Source organism: Bactrocera neohumeralis, chromosome 6, assembly GCF_024586455.1.
Source record: "Bactrocera neohumeralis isolate Rockhampton chromosome 6, APGP_CSIRO_Bneo_wtdbg2-racon-allhic-juicebox.fasta_v2, whole genome shotgun sequence".
Taxonomy (NCBI): Eukaryota; Metazoa; Arthropoda; class Insecta; order Diptera; family Tephritidae; genus Bactrocera; species Bactrocera neohumeralis.
The window spans coordinates 7117958-7138213 of NC_065923.1; the positions used below are offsets into that span (position 1 = coordinate 7117958).

Genomic DNA, 20256 nt, shown 5'->3' on the forward strand with positions numbered 1-20256 from the left:
ATATTCCTTATGTAAAATTATTGCGTTTGCTTTTATTTGAATTCGCAATTTTCATAAGAAAACGGTTGTTTGCGTTTCTATGAAGCAATAGCGAACCTATTGGAAAATGGTGAATTCCCTATGCGCCGTTTTTAGCACTACAACAACAACAAATTGCAATTTTTAACTATTCGAACAAACTCATAAAATATGAAATTAATAACGCTGAGAAAACTATTTGTCGGCAACAGAAAAACCGCTTTCATTTGAATCACAATGCACAGATGAGAATTTCCCAGAACGGAATGATTGAATGTAAGCAGTAAATTACGTTAATGAGTCAATTGGAGTCTATGAATAGCATTACTTTCGATTTTTTCATAACAGCTTTAAGCAATAGAAACAATAATTGGTTATTTGTTGCTGTTTCTATGTACTTTATAACAGATTTATAAGCACATTGACTGCCCCTCATTTTAGGGTGTCATGCTTTTTTGGACACACTTGATGAGTTTCTTATATAATTCTATTTCTCCCACCGTAAGCTTTGGTCTACATTCAGTGCAGTAAAAGTCTATAAACTTGACCATAGCCAAAGGCTGATTGAAATTTACAAATAAAAAAGACTTTCCTAAGTCGCCGCAACCGGTGTTACCATTAACCCACTAAAGTGAACACGAATTTGCAAATATTTTGACATTTTCGGAAACACAGAAATCCACCTGTGTTGGTGCGATTGTCCGCTTGAGAAGTGAGTAATTTCAGTTTATTTTTTTTTTTTAATTTTCCAGTTAGCGCCGAAAATGTAACGTGCGCACGGTGTAATAACCTGAATGCTTGACATTGCCGTGCACATTTTATTTGCCGACGCACACACATGCAAATGTGCGCACGTTTATGTGAGTATATCACCGGCGGCAAAGACGTAAAAATCATTTTTATTCGATTACGTCGGTCGTTTGCGTATTTCTTTGGATAAATCAACGTAATGGACTTACTCAGCCAAGCGAGTGGCAGCCGAAATTACCTTGATTTCTTTGTTTACATTTTAAGGCAAGTGCAACAAGCTCTAACAGTCATACATAGAGGCATGGCACACATGCTATCAGGGGCGTCGCGAGGATCAAGATCATGGGGGGTGAGTCCCTTTGAAATGCCGACTCATTTCAAGAATTTGCCGATTTAAAGTATATGTTTATAAATATACATATATAAAATAAGGATATCTTCATTTCTGATAAGGTATTACGGAGAAGTTTGACAACATAATAGCATAATTAATTATTTTATTCTCAAATAAGTATTGTACATATTAGTATAATCATCATTTAATATGTTTCTCTTAATATAAAATACATATATTGTTCACCGACGTGTTACGCGGGAAAAAACAAGATTTTCTTAAGAAATTGATTTGCAAAAATTATAAATTTCTGAGTTATATTTTCACTCTGCGATGTTTCAACATAGACCATTTTCCAACAACATCGCGCAGATCGATTTCGTCTACTTTATCCTTTGAAGAAGAAAGCAGCATCAAAGAATTCAAACGTTCATCCCCCATTGTTGTACGCAAATCGTTGAAAACAAATTTCAATTTACTAAAAGAACGTTCACATGAAGCTGGCGTGACAGGAGCAGTCATTATGTAATGAACAATTTTGTACGCAGAAGGAATGACCTTTCTCAATATGTACGCTACTATAGAAATGTCATCGAAAGATTTACACTCTTTACATGAATCAAAAAGAATTTGTGTTTCAGCAAAAATACAATCTAGATCTTCACTGAAGAACTTAGGTTCCAATTGCACAACAAATTGTATAGATTCTATTGTAATATTACTTCTGTTAGCTGGAATCCTGAACATCTCTTGAATGGGTTTGAAGGTTGACATAGTTTCTTGCAAATTATCTTGAATACAATTTGTGAAATTTGCGAGGACAATTTTGAATTATTTTCTATAAAATGTCTGGAAATCAAAATTACAAGCAGTTGCTGGATTATCGTCATATTTTTTCGGAGCACGGCGTGTTCTGTGGTGTTTCGAAAAGTCATTTTCAGGGTTGATCTGACACTTTTCAGCAAATGCAACTGAACTCGCTAGCAATGCGTTAATTTGTGAATCGTCATTCATTTCTTGGAATGACACTGATGTGCTTTCAATCAGCAATAATGCGTCAATGCGAAAATGCCGACTCGTTCATAGATGGGGGGGTGTCACACCCCCCACACCCCCCTCTCGCGACACCCCTGCATGCTATGTCTGAGTATGTGGTCCGGTTTAACTGATATTATTTGACAGGTTGGAACGCCAAGTGTCGGAATTAGCCAGTTTAATTGTAATTTATCAATTAATTTAATTTAATTTTTTTCCATACATACATACATATGTACATATATAGTACATACATACATACAAAAAAAACCATCGAAAAGTATTAAGACTTTTTGCTCTTCTTTTAATGTACTTAAATTAATTTTTTCTGAATTCTGCAAAAACGGTCTACTTTTATTTCCTATACTGTATTATATATACATATGTGCATATGTAAACATAGAAAAACAAATTATTAGGCTATGTTCTGAAGTATACATACATATGTACATATGTGTGCATAACTAATGTGTAAATTATTGAAAAATTATAATATTTACTTACTGATTATACTAAATTGAATCAATCATTAATTTTTTTAACCATTCGCTCTTATTAGTGACACCAAGCAATTTAGCTGTAAGCCACACCGCAGCTGACACAAATTGCAGCGAATTAGTCGTGTGTCTCGCTGTGTGGCATGACAGACCTTGACAATGTCAGGAAAATCAAGCACGCGTGCCACGAAAACACTTAAAATAACAGCTGTTCGCTCTTGCAGAAAATCAAAAAATTAAAAATTATTTAGCGAAATAATAATGAAATTCATAATTCGTACTTAAAATCCACAATAACTCGGACGAAGGTGATTGATCTTAATAATCGAGTAGTTAGTTTAAAAAATATGTTTTTTTTTTCTTTTTTCTTTGTTGAAAATAATCTTGTTTGAATGCTTTAAATGACTGATGAAGTTGTAAACCCAATTATTCGCAAAGAAATCTCGAAATTCAAACGCACATTTTAAAGTAGTTATCACGTATACAAATCTTTTGATTACTGCCAAACAATGCTGTAAAAATATAACCCTATATCTAACCCGTTTATTTTAAGGTGATACAATCAACCGTTAGGTGCTCCGTAGCAACAGGTTGCAAGAGTATACAAATATTGTATATTATAGTGGCAAGATCTATTTACCTTTAACCAATATTGATAAAATAAATTAATTGCATTCAAGCATTTGAGCACTGCACGCCCACACATATCCACAGCATTTTTGTTGTTGTACTATAGTGCATAACATTTTATGTACTTACATCACGTACCACTCAACTAACCACATGTTTGATTTACTATTGTGTAAAAAATCAATTTTGGAGTTGAGTACACATAAACTTGTATGTGAGTTGATAATGTGGTTAAAATTATTATTTTTTATATACATCAATATATATTTTTTATATGTAACAGTGCCTTTCGTATAGACATCTCAGAAAAAGCTGCCTTTTCAATCGCAGAAAGGCTTCTTTTACGCATAATTTGCCTCGAAATAATTTTCGATACAATTAAGCCGTATCTTCTTCTTCTTTAATAGCGCAGACACCGCTTACGAATTTACGAATTTAATATGGTCGAACTGGTTTTCATTTCCATTTTTACAAAGAACTCAATATAGCCATATTATTTTATTTTCTAAATTTAATTTTTATTTAAATTATATATTATAATCAGTATACCAGTTTTCGAATTGATTTCCGAAATTCTAATCAAAAATTAATGCGTCAATGAATATAAAGCCGCGGCGGTTCTTAGCCTGTTCAACATTCTACCCGACAAAACCTGACACACCTTAATATATTAATAGGATATTACCACACAAGATACCAACACAGACGCTGTCACCTCAAACCACCAAACAATAAAAATTACAAAATAATCGCTCCGGCCACGTTCGATTGTCTTCAGTCTATTCGATGAAATAGCGATTTAAAAACATTCGACCTCTTTCAATACCAAGTACTTTTTATTCGATTGCCAGCATCCACTAGTCGTTTCGCGTATTTGGATTCTCGCCGCCCCGCTGTCGATTACTCCAGCTATCCTGCGCGACAAATTATTACATATTTGCTTCTGACCCCTACATTAACGCATTTCTCCAATTCTTAAAATTTACAAACCTCGATTTTTCAAGGCGTCAATGGCATTGTGCTGACAGCTTCCCTTTTCCGCAATTCTTCGACGTATTTCTGTTTGTTGCTTGTGTCCATTGATTGCTGCTATGGATAGCCAATCAAATTAGTAACAGCAGAGATCGCCAGAAGTAACACTTAATTTGGTGAATAATCCACACCAAAGTGTTTTGGTATACTTATATACATATGTATGTATGTACTTATATACTTGTTTAAATTGTTCATGTATATACTATATATGGTTTATGTATGTATGTATTTGTGAGCGATAATTAGTTATGATTAATCGATTTTATAGAACCTTTTTCAAATTTAAAGAATATTACGAGTAATTAACAATTTTTTTTTGTGGTGGAGGAAGTTAATTCATACAAATAAATTTCATTTAATTTTAATCAAATTATATTTTATTATGAATTACACTAAAAATACTTGAAACTATTCGATAACTACGAAAATATTTCATAAAACCACAAATAGAGCGTTACTAGTATATCATACAAACGAAAAAGGTATGCTTTGAAAGAAGCAATGCCCAAAATTATAATTGGGGCACTTACAACTTGTCTTAAAGCATCGTAAAATGATAAAATTGTTGTTGGATTACATACAAAAATTTGCTTACACAATTACAATTCTCAATGCTATGTTTTCGGATCGTTATAACTTATAACTTTATGCGACTACGTGAAATCCCTAAATGTTACATAGAGTTAGAGAATTTTCAAAAAATCTAATAATGTACATATTTACAAGGTGCGTTCCAAAGTAAACAGGACTTTTTTAAATCTAGCGCCCCCCGGTGGCGCCATCTATATGTCGACTGGTGCGTTAGAAACTGCTCTCCTTATCGATTGTCCAGTCAGAATTTCATGACAAGGTGCGAAAATGAGCTTCGAACAAAGAGACAACATTAAATTTCGTTTTAAAATTGGTAAAACTTTTACCGAAACGTTTCCATTGATGAAACAAGTTTATGGCGATGATTGCCTATACCGTAGCAGAGTGCATGAGTGGTTTCAACGTTTTCAAAGTGGTCGTGAGGCCATAAATGACGATCAACATGTGGACCAATCAAAATCCGTGATCACCGGAAATTACATCGAAACTGTGCGTGAATTCATCAAAAATCAGCCGAAATCATCATTGAAATTCATGGAAATAGAATTGAACATCTCCAAAACATCGATTTATCGCATTTTGGCCGAACATTTGGGCTTAAGAAGGGTGTGTTCACGGTTTGTTCCGCACAAATTGACTGACGACCAAAAATTGCTCAGAATCCAACATTCGATCGACGCTTGTGACCGATTATTTGACCAAAAATCACATTTTAACCATTAACCACTCCCCGTATTCACCTGATATGGCACCGTGCGACTTCTTCTTTTTCGGAAAAATGCATTTGCCCATGAAAGGAAAGCGTTATGCAGACGTAGAGGCCTTCAATAGGCTTGCACCGGCATACTGGCGGCCATATCGGCCAACGAGCTAAAACACTCGTTCGACATGCTTTTGAACCGTGTAAAGAGCTGTATTGAAGCAGAAAGAGACTATTTTAATAAAATAAATTGATTACGCAAAAAAACCATTTGATCTGTTTTTTTCCTGTTTACTTTACTGTAGGGTGTTTTCAAAAGGACTCTACAAAAGTTGACCGATAGGGACAACAAACGGCGCCATATTCTTTCCCGCTCTTTTGACATTTCTCTTCAGTGAGGGCTGGGCAACAACTTGCAAATGATCCGGATTTTCATCGAAAAATCATCTTCAGCGATGAGGCTCATTTCTGGCTGAATGGCAATAAGCAAAATTTGTATGCGTTATTGATCAGGCAGCAATCCATACGTACTCCATGAGTCACCAATGCATCCCGAAAAAATTACGATTTGGTGCGGTTTATGGACCGGCGCCGTCATTAGTCCGTACTTCTTCTGTGATGATCAAGGCCGTCTCGCTACTGTGAATGATAATGATAACCGAAGCCGGCGACCAAACATTACTCGAAAACGACTCAACCGATTGATCTCAAATTTTAGCACGCGCTTCTGAAATTTATTTTTTAGTAATTTAACGTAGATTTTTTCTCACCGATAAATATTATTCTATAAACAATTTAATTGCCGAAATTTCGGTTCAAAATCGATTTTTTTTGCGAAACCACCATTTTATCAACAAATTTTATTTTGCTTATTCCTTCGATTAATTAATAAATTTAACAATACTTTAACGAAACCATAGTATGTGTACAAATTTTTGGATCAAGAAATTTAAAATTTTTCTCAAAAAAAATCTGGAAAATTTGACATTTTTCTGCCTTCTAACTGTATATTACCCCTTAAGAAGATATTGTATTTGAGCTTATGCAGCAGTAATGAGTACTGGGGAACTGATCCAGGAGTGGCCTTTGTTAGTCTCCATTCTTGCATGACTTTTGTAACTTTTTCAATGCTTTCGTAGCGGTAATATTTTTGACGATACGTAGTTTGGAGTAAACTATTTAATTCGTCACAATAGTAAATGCTAAACTTAACACGAAAGACAAAATATGACAGATAAGTATGTATTTGCTATTGTTTTCATCTGTACTTTGTATTATATTTGTGACAGCACGAGTCTCGCTGTGGTTGTTTTGGCTTTCGCCGGTGTTGTGGTTTCACGCACGCGATTTCAACGAACCGGTTCGACTTGATTAAACGTAAAACCACTTAAGTATGCAAAATTCACAAATAAAATTTTAAATTTCATTGAATTGCCGCAACATAAACACGTAGGAGAAGCCTGCGTTCTAACAATTATAAATCTATAATACAACGTACTACGTAGATCTACTATGAAAGTTTCCAACATGTGCTCCAACATCGGGGCCGAAAATAAACATGATTATATGTGCAAAACATTTGCATAATCTCTGAATTGATTATTTTGACAAAACAATGTTGTTAAAATTTAAGCCAAACATTCGATAAACATGCGTGATCATATGTATTTATGTATGTAGATATGAATGTCCGCTAATACTCTAAATTTTTTTGTCAAATTTTAGGAAGCATCATTAGTAGTAGAAATCTTACTTACTAACGAGACTAACGATGTCAATTAATATTGTCAGGTAAAACCCCGTTATCTAAGTTCAACAAACTAAAACTGGCTTTAGCTGAACAGAAAAGAAAAAAGTACTTAGAATAAATTGAAATAACGGATGCATTACAACAGACGCACTTTATCATTACTGAAGTAAAAGAGAAAAATCCATAATGCAATATTGAAACTTTATATTGCAAATGCATTATCTGTAACTGGATATGAGATTGTATGTATGTACATATGTACATATGTATATGTATGTACGTATTAACATTTAGTATGTAGTGGCCATGAATTTTAGCGAGCGTTTAACGTCAATCGGTGAGCACGATTTTTCAAACGCGGCTCACAGCCAGTAGAAGAAAACTCGCAAAAAAGTCAGATGAAATTATAATCGTAAAAATATTTAACATACCGTAATAAGACATTCAAATTGCATCAGCTTTTGTTATGGATTTTTTTTTCTCTCATTTTACTAAATGAAGTTTGTCGATAATTTTTTAATGAAGTAGTGATCGTTTGGAGGGCATGGAACAACCTGTATAATTAAACACAAAACGAATACAACAAATGAACGAACGAATACCAAAAAAAGCAAAAACAAAAACAATTGAAAAAATGCACAACCGATAAATTATTTGGCTTGAAAGATACAGTGGCTTGCACGTCTAGACGGAAACGGTCAACAACAAAAGGCAATCTGAAAGTTTGCACATAAGTACACACTTTGAAATGACGAAGTTATTGAAAGCAATTAATAGTGCTGAGTGTCTGATAAAGCGATTGGAAAAGCATACATAAGCATATCATTGAAATGACAGCGAAAATATGAGCTTCAAATGCAGTGCAAAATGATAAGTTGGGGGCCTTACTTTCACTCCGAGAACAATTGCATTTAAGTCAGAGAAAAAATTGAAAATTTCATATGTATAACGGAATTGCAGAATTCGATTGTAAAATCAATCTACATAAATTACCACCTGTAACTTTTGGGACCACAAAACTTTTTAGACATGCTAAATCGAATAATGAAATAAAAAAACTTTTTGGCAGATTTCATCACCTCAATTTTATGAAATTATTAATTGATTATTCTCGAACTAGAAGATCAGACTTGCCAGTCACTGTATATCGTGCGAATATTGCAACAAAACGAATTTCGAATTAAATAAATTATTATTTCACATTTATTAAATTAAATGCAGTTAGGGAGCAGGTAAGCGCATTCGTAGAGGTTTAAACATACATTTTTATGTTACGAGTAGGTTTCGTCATCACTTTTCTAATTAGCTTTTTTGGTTTGTTATGTATGGGTGTACATAAATCACTTTTTAATATCTGCATATAAAGGGTGATCCATTACGAGGTTCCTTACTTTTTTAAAGAAAAAACACAGAAACTCTAAATTTAACGGTGCATGTTTATTATCATTCGAAAGAACATTCTTTGGCATTTATTTATTGAAGATTATCTCTTTCAAATGTTAGCCGCGGCTACGTCTCAGATGGACCATCCGTTGAGTCGAATTTTCGATAACTCGTTCGATCATTTCGACTGATGAACGCGTGATGTTTTGCTCCAAGGTCTAAATCAAAATGTTATTGTCCATATAGACATTAGACTTTACATATCCCCACAGGAAAAAGTCTAACGGCCAAACGACTGGCCCAAAACGGAAAATTATCTGCTCACCTAAGTGTTCGCAGAGTTCACGAACTTCAATTTCAGGCATCAAATAATCGGCTATCATGGATCGAAAACGGTCGCCATCGACGGTTACGTTCTCACCGGCATTATTTTTGAAGAAATATGGACCGATGATCCCACAGCCCACAAACCACACCAAACTGTTTTTTTTAGGTTATGGCAGCTCTTGAATCTCTTCAGATTACTCTTGGTGCCAAATGCTGAAATTTTGCTTGTCTACATAACATTGAGCCAGAAATGGGCTGAACAAAATTTGGCGTGAAAACCTGGGATCTTCTTGGAACTCTTCAAAAGGCCATAGAGCGAAATGAAGGTCGTGCGGCTTCAGTTCTTGCTCAAGCTGTATTTTGTATGCTTTCAATTTATGATCTCGACGTAAAATGCTTCAAGTCGTTCCATATGTCAGTCCGAGTTGCTGCGAACGGCGCCGAATCGACTCTCCACGGTCTTCGTGTACATTCTCACCTACTTCTTCCCTGCGTGCTCAACGTGGTATATTCGGTCGAATATTATCCAATAATGAGGGCGGGGTCTCAAGATGTGTGATGGTGTTGCGAATAGTACGCCCAGTAGGCCAATTATGTTGGCCATAAGTTGAGCGAAGCGGGCGAAATGCGTTCTTTACAGAACGTGAATTTTCGTAATAAAGTTGAACGCTTTGTAAACGTTGTTCAGGCGTAAGTCTTTCCATGATGAAATGACTGAACAAAAATAACATGGCATCTTAACACGGCTCTCGCGTGATCTGTCAAAAAAAGGCTATTGCAAAAAGCACCTCTAATTGGATCCGTCGTTATTTGCATATGTGCTAGGTTTCCAGGACTGTACGTATATCCATGCAGCAAATAACTTTGCAACCCTTACCAATCACTGACCACTCTTTATCCATATTTTGCCATGGTGATAGCCTATGAGCTATCTATTCGCGAGTCTCAGACAGAAATATACCATGTACTGGTTAAAAATAGACAAAACAAAGCTAAATAAATCAGGTTTGAGTAAAACTGAAATTCTTAATTTAATGATATTATATTTGGTTATAGTTTCAGTATAAATAATAATCGTTGTAAATACACATAATCGCGTTATGTTTAATAATAAGCTGCTCTTATTCCGTTTGATTAATTTTTACACGGGATTTCTAGTGATAAACTAGAGTTTCTTCTGACTTATTCAATATAATACAGTCATTGTTATGACGTGGCCTCACAACAACCAGAAATTGTTATATATTTATATTTTCCAACCTTAACCTTTTAAGTTTCATACTTGAACACTCCATTCACTGGAGTAGCACACGTACTCACATGGAGACACACAGTGGCGTGGCTAAATATGGCGTAATTGCAATTTTCAAATGATTAATACATTTTTTAACGGAAGCATGTAGAAAGTTAATGGTGAGCATGATCAGTAACACACATCTTTGGTTTCCATATACACCATATATTTTATATCTATATTATTTTATCTATCTATATATTTTATAAAAACTTTCCTCTCAATAGCGATTTTTATAAGCCACTGTACACCAAATGTTTCTACTTTTGTAAAATTAGAGAAAGGGTAATGTTGTTTAGGAGGTACTTTTCATTTAATTTTTTTCTTTCGAGAACACTTGAGTTATTTACATAAGTGGGTGACTTAATAAAACCATTACAGTGGTGCTTTGTCGGAAAGTTAACGAAAATATATGTAATTATCATAGATTAATTACGGGATCCCCTAAACAATTGAGGTCACTATAGATCGAAAAAGTAAGCGAACATAAATCGAGGGCTTACTGTAATTATTTAGAAATTGATAATTATAAAGTAGCAAAAGCAAAGCCGGCAACAACCTGTCGCTGTTATGCTCAATGAAAACAAACAAACACATAAGTGAGGTTAAACAATCACAATAATTACTGAAATGTTGTTGTTTTCCTACATTAACGGCGCATTTTCTTCAATGGCAACAGCTTCTTTCTGTTTATTGTCGTGTCGCATTAAGAACACACCACTGTGCATAAGAGGGGCACAATGAATCTAGTACGTCATCCATTGTATGTATTACATAGTAGTATGAACTCAAAAGCATCTCTGAGTAGATGACGAACTTTAATTGGGTGCAAATTCCCAACTTCAGACACTCAAAGACACAAAGTGTTCTTTAAAACGTACGCGATACACACCCATTCATGTGAGTGAGTATGTATGTGTGTATATATGTACTTGTATCATACATATTTAATAAGCAGCTATTAGCATCAAAGGGGTGGTGGCAGTCAGTCTGTTAAAACAACAGAACGACAGACAATCGGTTAAGGTGCCGACGAAAGTGGAAAAGTCATTATCACAAGCAACAAAAGATATAAATCAAGGAAATATAAATGAAACTAAAAAACGCAGTATTCACACACACAATTTATATAAATATTAGGAGTATGATATGTACATATGTATGAATGTGTGCTTGTATAAGTATGTATTTAAATGCAGTCTGGTTAGGTGTCGCGTCATGTCATGACTCCGTGCCTTATGGACGGGCGAAGAGGTGTTACCGTCTCACGAGAAATTTATTTACACCTTTCACCTCATGCTGGAGGCAGCGCCTCCAACAACAGCAACAACTTATCCCGGAACGGCCGGTGAACCGGAGGTGTTGCCGCCGAACAGCTGTCTGGGCTGTCGATGATATAATTTGTGCATATCTAACTAAATCACGAACTTGTTTGCACAAGCTTGCAAGCAAAGAACTTCATTTAGTACATATGTATGTATGTATGTACTTGACTTTGTTGGCGTCATTGTGGGTCTGCTTAACTGAGATTCCTACTGTGATTTGCCACAGGTGTCTCGGCGCTAATTTCTTTATTTGCCACCATACGGCCGGACAGACAATCTATGACAAATGGTGTTTAAAATGATGCATATTATACTAGTTTAAATATACCAGTTAAATAAACTTAGAATTTGCCACAGCTGTTAGAGTACTCGGATTTGAAGCTTTTCAACCATAACCGCTGGGAGCCCATTCAGTATACTAACAAGCGCAATAAATTATTAGCTAATCCCACAGATTGTGGTTACTAGGTTGGTTGTAATTACTTAAGTACCTGTGCGGGCTGGTACATTGTATTTATGTGTGTTAGTACCCGTTCTTGACATTGATCACTGATTACTCGGACATACAGCAAAATTAGTTCAAAAAGCCTTAGTTCTCATGATGACGTCAAGCATTTGATTATTTGGTGCTCACCACAATGGAATTGGCTTAGAATTTGCGTTCTGAAGCTCGAGGAGATATATTCACGGAAAAGTAGGCGGTTAAAGCCCAACAACTACTGTGGGCAAAATATAGTAAGACTTTTTAATTTAAATTTCGCGCGAAAACCCATTCATCGAAATATTTACTTTCTAGGTTGGTGTGACTGTCAGTGACATCTGTGCCAAATGTCACATCAAAATAATCATTAGTGTATAGTACAGGCTCGTCTTTCTGAAGCACATAAATGAGCATTCGGCGATTTTTACGATGAGTGAAATTATTCAACAAAGAAGTTGATGTATGGGGAATCAAATTTATGGTGTCGAAACGTTCAGAAAGTTCGAAATAGCCTTCGGTGATAATTGTTTGTCGCGAGCAACTGTATTTGATTGGTACAAATTATTCGAGAACGCGTTGCAGCCGAACCACTTCAAGGACGGCCTTCAAAGTAAACTGATGGTCAACACGTCAATAAAATAAAGAAATTGGTGCTTGACAAATCGACGATTAACAGTCAGAGATCTTATTGGCGTCGTTAAAATATCGGAAGGATCAGTAAAAACCATTTTGAAAGATTATTTGGGTCTAAGAAAAGTGAAAGGGCGATTGGTCCCAAAATCTAATAATTTTGTCGAAAAACAGCGTCACACCAACGTCTGTTAGGCAATGCTTTCAGACTACTATGAAACGTATGTATTATTACTGACGATGAATCTTGGATCAATGCTTACGACCCGGAAACAGACGATCAATCGGCCGAATATCGTGGAAAAGTTGAGCCGGCAACTCTTGTTTTTTGCAACACGATAATGCTTCGTCGCATCGCTTATTTATTTTTCGTAAGTATGTCGCTAAATTTTCAGCCAATATCGTGCCGTAACCACCGTATTCGTCTGATTTAGCTCCATGTGACTTCTGGCTATTCAGCAAAGCCAAACGACCGCTTCAGGAGAACCGTTTTGAGTCAACTGAAGAGATTAAACGTGAATGGCTACGCGCATTGAAGGCTATTCCGGAAATTGACTTTAACAACTGTTTCGAGGATTGGAAAAAAACGTTGGCACAAGTATATTGGGACCAAAGAGGGATTACTTCGAGGGGAAATAATTTTAAAATTATTAACAAAGTATTACTATTTTTTGCTAATAGTAGCATAACTCATGATCGTATTATTCCACTAAAATTTAATTTCAATAAAAAACGGAGTTAGAGTTTTCCAAGTATCTAAATTAAAGTAGCGCCCTAGTAATCTTCTACAACCTTTCCTATCGGCCAGAACTCTGTACTAATACACATACTATTATTGTTGCTAAGTGATAATTGTAAACACGAAAACTCAGCGTGATTATTTTTAATATCGATTCAACTCACTCAACAATCTAACTAACTATGTATGGGTGACTATAAAGACCGCAACAAGATTTATTTATTGAATATTTTTTTGATTTTGAAAATCGTTTCGCCGATTTTTATTCCCTTTGCTTTTCTAGTTAATATTTACAATATTATGCACACAAATAAAAGCTTATGTATGCAAAATATACACGTACACACAATATATTCGTCACTAAGATCGTTCAATAATACTTAAAGTACTAATTAACCATTTATGGAATTGTGTTGCACAATTTCTTGAATAAATTAACTGTTGCGCTTTCTTATTTTTGTTTCAATGCAATATTTACTTTTAGTCAATTAACAACATGTGTAGGCATTTAATTGAGATACTTTGTCGTCACTGCTATATTGTCTACAAAAGATTCAATTCGAGACTATTTAAAGACTGTTAGCCCGAAAAAATTTAACAAATATCTGAAACAAATCCAACACCAAGATCCTGGTTGTTGCTTTAAGCCACTTCCCGTCGAAAATAGAATTCGATCAGCGAAATTTCTTCCGGTAGTATAGTTGATTTGGCTTCAAACTCTGTAACCAATTTATGTATCATAGAAATGCTAAATTTTATTCCACTTTTCCACGTTCCAATTTTGTCTTGGCTTTAGTAAACTTTCGAATCCTTCCAAATATATGGATGAAACATTTTTTGTATCAACTTGCCAAATTTACTGTTATTCTCTTACACTTTTTTATCTAATTGAGTTAAACCGCTTTTCCTCCCTCACTTGTAGATCAATTAATTATATTTAATATCAAAACCAGAAATTATTGCTATTTTATAGTGTGTTTTAGAGGACACGTCCATGCTTTACTGTGGCTGATACGAGTACATAGATAGTACTACTAATATAATCTACTGGATTTCTATTAGTTAGATTATAACTTTTAGTTAATGAGAAACTGAAGCAACCTGTGTTAGTTTACAAAAAAAATTAATCAAAAAGTATTTCGTGAGTTAATAAAGCATTGCTTTTTGTGGGGAAAAATACTGTTGTATTTAGCCTGTGCACCAGGGAAATCAAACGAGTCCGATCGACAGTCAGCCTAGTGGACTGCATGTTATGAACCGGTTCTAAAGCGTGGAAAGACAAAAAAGTCAAAATTATAATAGACCTTTTTATCAACACTCCAATTATTCCGCTATATTTTAATGCTAGATATCACGTTTGGTTTGTTATGAATGCAATTGCGTCCTTCGCCCATAATCTAGCAAAGTAGCCGCAATGACTTGACGAAGAAAATGTCAATGTCATTGTTTGTTGTGATATTAAATATTGCGTAGTCGAAAGTCTTTTCGTATTTTGTCAATAGATTTCGTTGCAGTCGTATATCTCCAGTGCTATCAATAACATTGTGTCATACCATATAGTGTTAGAAAAGTTCGATTTTAAGCTTCATTTAACCAAAAAAAAAAAAAATGAAATTCCGGGAAGTTGAAAAAAAGTTACAGCTGTTCAAAAATGAATGAAAATAATGAAGAAATTTGCTATATTTTGAAATTTTTGTATAAAAAAGGAAAGATTGCCACACAAGCCACCAATGAAATTTGTGAAGTTTACGGAGAGGATGCTGAATCAGTTCGTGTAGCATTTACACTGATGAAAGTTTTACACTCATGGAATAATGTCTCTAGCGGAAAAAAGGCAAAAAGTCAACGGAGTGGATGTCTTCCTCTTCAGAGCTGGAGTGTTTTAATTCATAAGGACCACATGACTTAGTCAACGTAGCCGCTAACTTTTATCGTTAAATCGAATGGGATATTTGCCGTGTCAATGCTCAAAGAACCATAAATCTTCCGCAGAATCTTTCTCTCGAAAACTCGTAACGTCGACTAATCAGATATTGTCATCGTTCTTGCCTTTGCACCATATAGCAGGACGAGAATAATGAGTGGCATAGAGTTTGGTTTTTGTTCGTCGAGAGAAGATTTTACTTCTCAATTACCTACTCAGTTCGAAGTAGCATCTGTTGGCAAGAGTTCTCTGCATTGGACTTCGAGACTAGCATCGTTATTGGTGTTAATGCTGGTTCCAAGATAGACGAAATTATCTACGACTTCAATGTTATGACTGTCAAATGTGATGTGGGAGCCTAGTGCTAAAAAGAAAATACTTATTTTTGGATTCCGTTTTCGCTCTCTCTCTCAAAATTTCGCTTATTTTTGGACACGTCTGCAATCCGTTTATCACGGAATAGTAGAAACTGACGTTTCAGATCTACTTGATAATTTTATATTATTCATAAATATCAAGGTACCCGGAAGTGACAAAAAAATGTTTCATAGAGATTACGAACAATAGCCGTCCATTCGGGATATGTTTACTGCCGTATACATAAACTATCTAAATCTATACCAAGCTAGAGGCAAACAGGGTTTATAGTCAGATCGATCTAAACGACGATAATTTCAATTTCACTTGGGACGCGCGAAAAGCAATATCCGAAAATAAAAAAAATTTTCGATAAACAAGTAATGATGTTAATGACGTTGCCAAAAAGAAAGAATTTATCAATTGGATTGGTCCAACCACCCAATTCTTGTAAACGTTGTGGTAGATCCCAGTGATATCTTGTGACCATTAGTGTGATATTATAGCTCAGCAGCTCATTAATCAGGACGCTGCAGTAGCCTTGACATCATTCTTATAGTCGCACGGCATGATGCGGGGCCATGAGATCGAAAATCGATACACATGTACGTTTAGGTCAAGCACGATTTGTACATCGGGATGGAAAGGATATTTATTCTGAAAATAGCGCGCTCATGTGAAAACACTTTACCCACTTTAAATTATAACATAAAAATCACCCATATAAGAATTTCGGATTGTGGATTGTGTAACAAGAAGATAGTGATTTTTCTCAGATAACGAGGAACATCAAGTAGCACGCTGTGTGGTGGTTTAACAACGTTTGACTAATTTGCGACATTTTCTGATGTCTTCATTGTTCACACTAAAGTTTTAGCTTTTATTATTTTCAAAATGAACTTCTAAGGCATAGTTGTTTGTAGGCAGAAATACCTTTCGACTGCGGTCGCTAAATATTGTCATGATTTATCGTTGGCAGTCCGCAATTATAAAGATTATTAGAAATGCGCTACAAAAAAACAATAATTATTAAAGCTTTACATTTTACTTACGATTCCGTCACCTACGGCTACTTAAGTCATGTCAATTCGTAACGCCTATCCACATATTAAGCCAATTAATTCAATTAAGCCACATTAATCGAACTTGTTAACATATCCATATAAAAATTATTCTTTGCAATTAAGTTGTACTCACAAATTGCCACCTGTTTGAACATTTTAAATATATTTTTATGCCTTTCGTTTAATTAATGCACATTAGTTGCCGCTTTCGAGTTAATTTATGGATTTGGTGAATGCAAATCTCTACTTACTTATTTTACTAGGGTGAACCAACCGGATTACCAAAAATGTGTAATAGTTATCGCGTTATATATGGCAAATAATTTAATAATATTACAGGATAATGCTAAAGAGTCAAATATTAGTTGTTCTAAGGAAATTTACATATGTATGTCTTCCAAAAATTCCACTCATGAATTTATTTGATTGATGGATTTGTTGTGGAACTTGGACATTTTTCTTATGCAACTATCGGCTGATTTAACTTCTTATGGTATTTACAAATTTCTTTAAGTGAGATTCTAAGCTTACTTTTTTTACTTTAAGTGACTGCTGATTTTGACTAATTTTCTTATGTACTACCAGTATGAACGAGTGTAGTTATAAACACCAAGGCTCCGTTTTGGAAAAGCTTGATGTGAATATGAAAGCAATCTTACAAAAATTGGAATATATTTACATATATATGTATATATGTATAAATGCATATATTGGAAGTAATTACACAGGCTCGTTAATTGGCCAATAATTTCATCGTAATTTCAAAGCAATCAATTGGAGTCATGAAAGTACTATTTTGCAACAGATTTACATACCCGTTTCCAGTTCAAATTATCACTTGTAAAAGTCTAGATATCTCATATGAATAAATACGATATTATTCTTAGAACTTTCTAAAGCGAATGATAACAGTAGACCAAGAGTAGATCAAATACGACATTAATGTGCGAAAAAGATCATGGTCCAAGCGTGGTGAAGCTTAACAAATGGTAGCAAAGCCGGGATTGACGCCTTGAAAGGTTATGCTGAGTGTTTGGTGGGATTGGAAAGGAATCATCCACTATGAACTGCTCCAGCCTGGTCGAACGATTGATTCTACATTTTACTGACAACAACTGATGAGATTGAAGCAAGCAATCGAAAAAAACGGCCTGAACTGATCAACAGAAAAGGTACGTCTTCCATCAGGACAACGCTAGACCACACACATCTTTGATGACTCGGCAAAAACTGGGAGAGCTTGGCTGGGAAGTTATGATGCATCCACCATATAGCTCTGACCTTGCACCATCGGACTATCATTTGTTTCGTTCAATGCAGAAATCCCTTAATGGAGTAAAGTTGGCCTCAAGAAAAGTCCGTGAAAATTACTTGTCACAGTTTTTCGCCGAGAAACCATAACAATTTTAAACTGATGGAGTAATGGCTCTAGCGGAAAAATGGCAAAAAGTGGTCGACCAAAATAGTACATATTTGATTCATTAAAGTTGATTATAAATATAAAAAAATAAGTTGAAGTGTAATTAGAAATACGAAAAGACTTTTTCGGCTACCCACAAATATTTTAGCGTTTAACCAACTCTAACACACCCTAAACAAATATTGTGTAAAAAAATGCTTCAGTTGTGTTATATATTTCGTTTTTAAAGCTCAGATCTTATTATATTTCATTGGCTTTTTTAAATTGATTTACAACAAACTGCAAATAACAGTATTTATGTCGTTTAAATATTATTTATGGGACAACGTAGTTTTGTAAATGCAACAGTGGCTTTCGTATAGCCATTCCAGAAAAATTCTTTCAGTCAAGTGTGCTTACGTTGACTCACGGAAACTCAGCGTGAAGATGGCCAAAAATGTTATCAAATGCAGATATAATTTTTGCATATACGAGTAATAGATTGTCAAAAAAGTCTTGCGGTATTTTCGCTAGTTGGCGCTGAAAGCGCGTAGTTCTAGTTTTATTCGTCGCATCGGGTCATGCTATACCTTTTTGGAAAGCTTATTTCACGCGCTAACACGTGTTTGATTGATTGTCGTTTCTTTTAAGTCGTTCAAGAGTTATAGCGTCGCAAACATGGAGCAAAATAAAGAGAAAATACGGCATATTTTACAGTACGTAGGTTGCTATATATATTTCTGGCCTAATAATGTAAATAGGCATATTTATCAGGGAATTTTTTTTTTTATTTATTTTTATTTTTTTTAAACGTCTTTTGAAGCACCGCCATCGTATTTTTTCAGCATTTCTTTACACCAATCCACACGAGCCTTTTTTTGAGCGATTGTCAAATTGTGCGGGATCCAACGAGAACACACCTTTTTTACGGCAAGGTGTTCATGCAATATCGAATGTATGCTGGTGGGAGAAATGCATAGGCATGCCTCTATCTGAAGGTATGTTACATGACGGTCTTGCATTATCAGTTCACGTACGGCATCGATGTTCTCTGGCACTACGGCTGTTTTTGGACAACCTTCACGGAATTCGTCTTTGAGCGAGCGTCATATAGGATGGTGCTATAGGATAGTGCTTCATAGCCATACAAAGATTTTAGTTCATCGATGCACTCTTGTCGTGATAATCCACGTCGAAAGTTGTGAAAAATGATCGCACGAAAATGTTCACGAGTTAATTCCATTTTTTGGCCGAGATGAATTTTTTAATTCCCTGTAAATAAAACAATTTACGATTAAATGACAAAACGTTCTGAGTGATGTTATGCTAAAAAATGTCAAACTTTCCAATGGAAATGTCAGATTGCACCTGGCAACACTTTGTGTTGCCCTAGGCCAGAATATATATAGCAGCCCTCGTACTACTACGATAAAGTCAAAAATGCATCTCAAGCCGCCAATAAAATTTGTGCAGTTTATGGACCCGATACAGTTTCCATTTCCACCGCACAAAGATGGTTTCAACGTTTTCTTTCTGGTGTAGAGGGGGTCGAAGATGCGCCACGCTCCGGAAGGCCTGTCGTCGAAAATTTCGATAAAATCGCTGAATTGGTCGAAAGAGACAGGCATAGTAGCAGCCGTAGCATCGGTCAAGAGCTGGGCATGAGTCATCAAAAATTCATTTCAATTTCAATAAAAAAAAAAATTCTATAAAAATACCGCAAGACTTTTTTGACAACCCATTATTTTACAAATACGATATTATTACACTGTACAACGCACGGCTGCGTATTGCAACAAACTAATTTTTAATTTTTGGTGTAATACCAAATTGATTTGGTACAGTACCCTAAAAAAGGCATATGAACTAAACTGATTTTAGGGAAGAGTGATGGCGCATGTTACTTCAAAATCAGTTGTCCTCAAAATCAGTTGTCCTCATATCAGTTGTCCTCTTTTACTTTATTTTTGCTCATCAGCTGTTGAATGAAGAG

The 20256-nt window shown here is 35.1% G+C and overlaps 1 long non-coding RNA gene across 1 annotated transcript in view; it reads left to right on the top strand.

The window, feature by feature from the left end:
* Nucleotides 1–557: 557 nt before the first annotated feature.
* Nucleotides 558–20256, top strand: part of LOC126761981 (uncharacterized) — a 37877-nt gene continuing 18178 nt past the window's right edge. Inside the window, exon 1 of the long non-coding RNA XR_007667401.1 lies at nucleotides 558–730. This is a non-coding gene — a long non-coding RNA (uncharacterized LOC126761981). The remainder of the gene's footprint in view (nucleotides 731–20256) is intronic.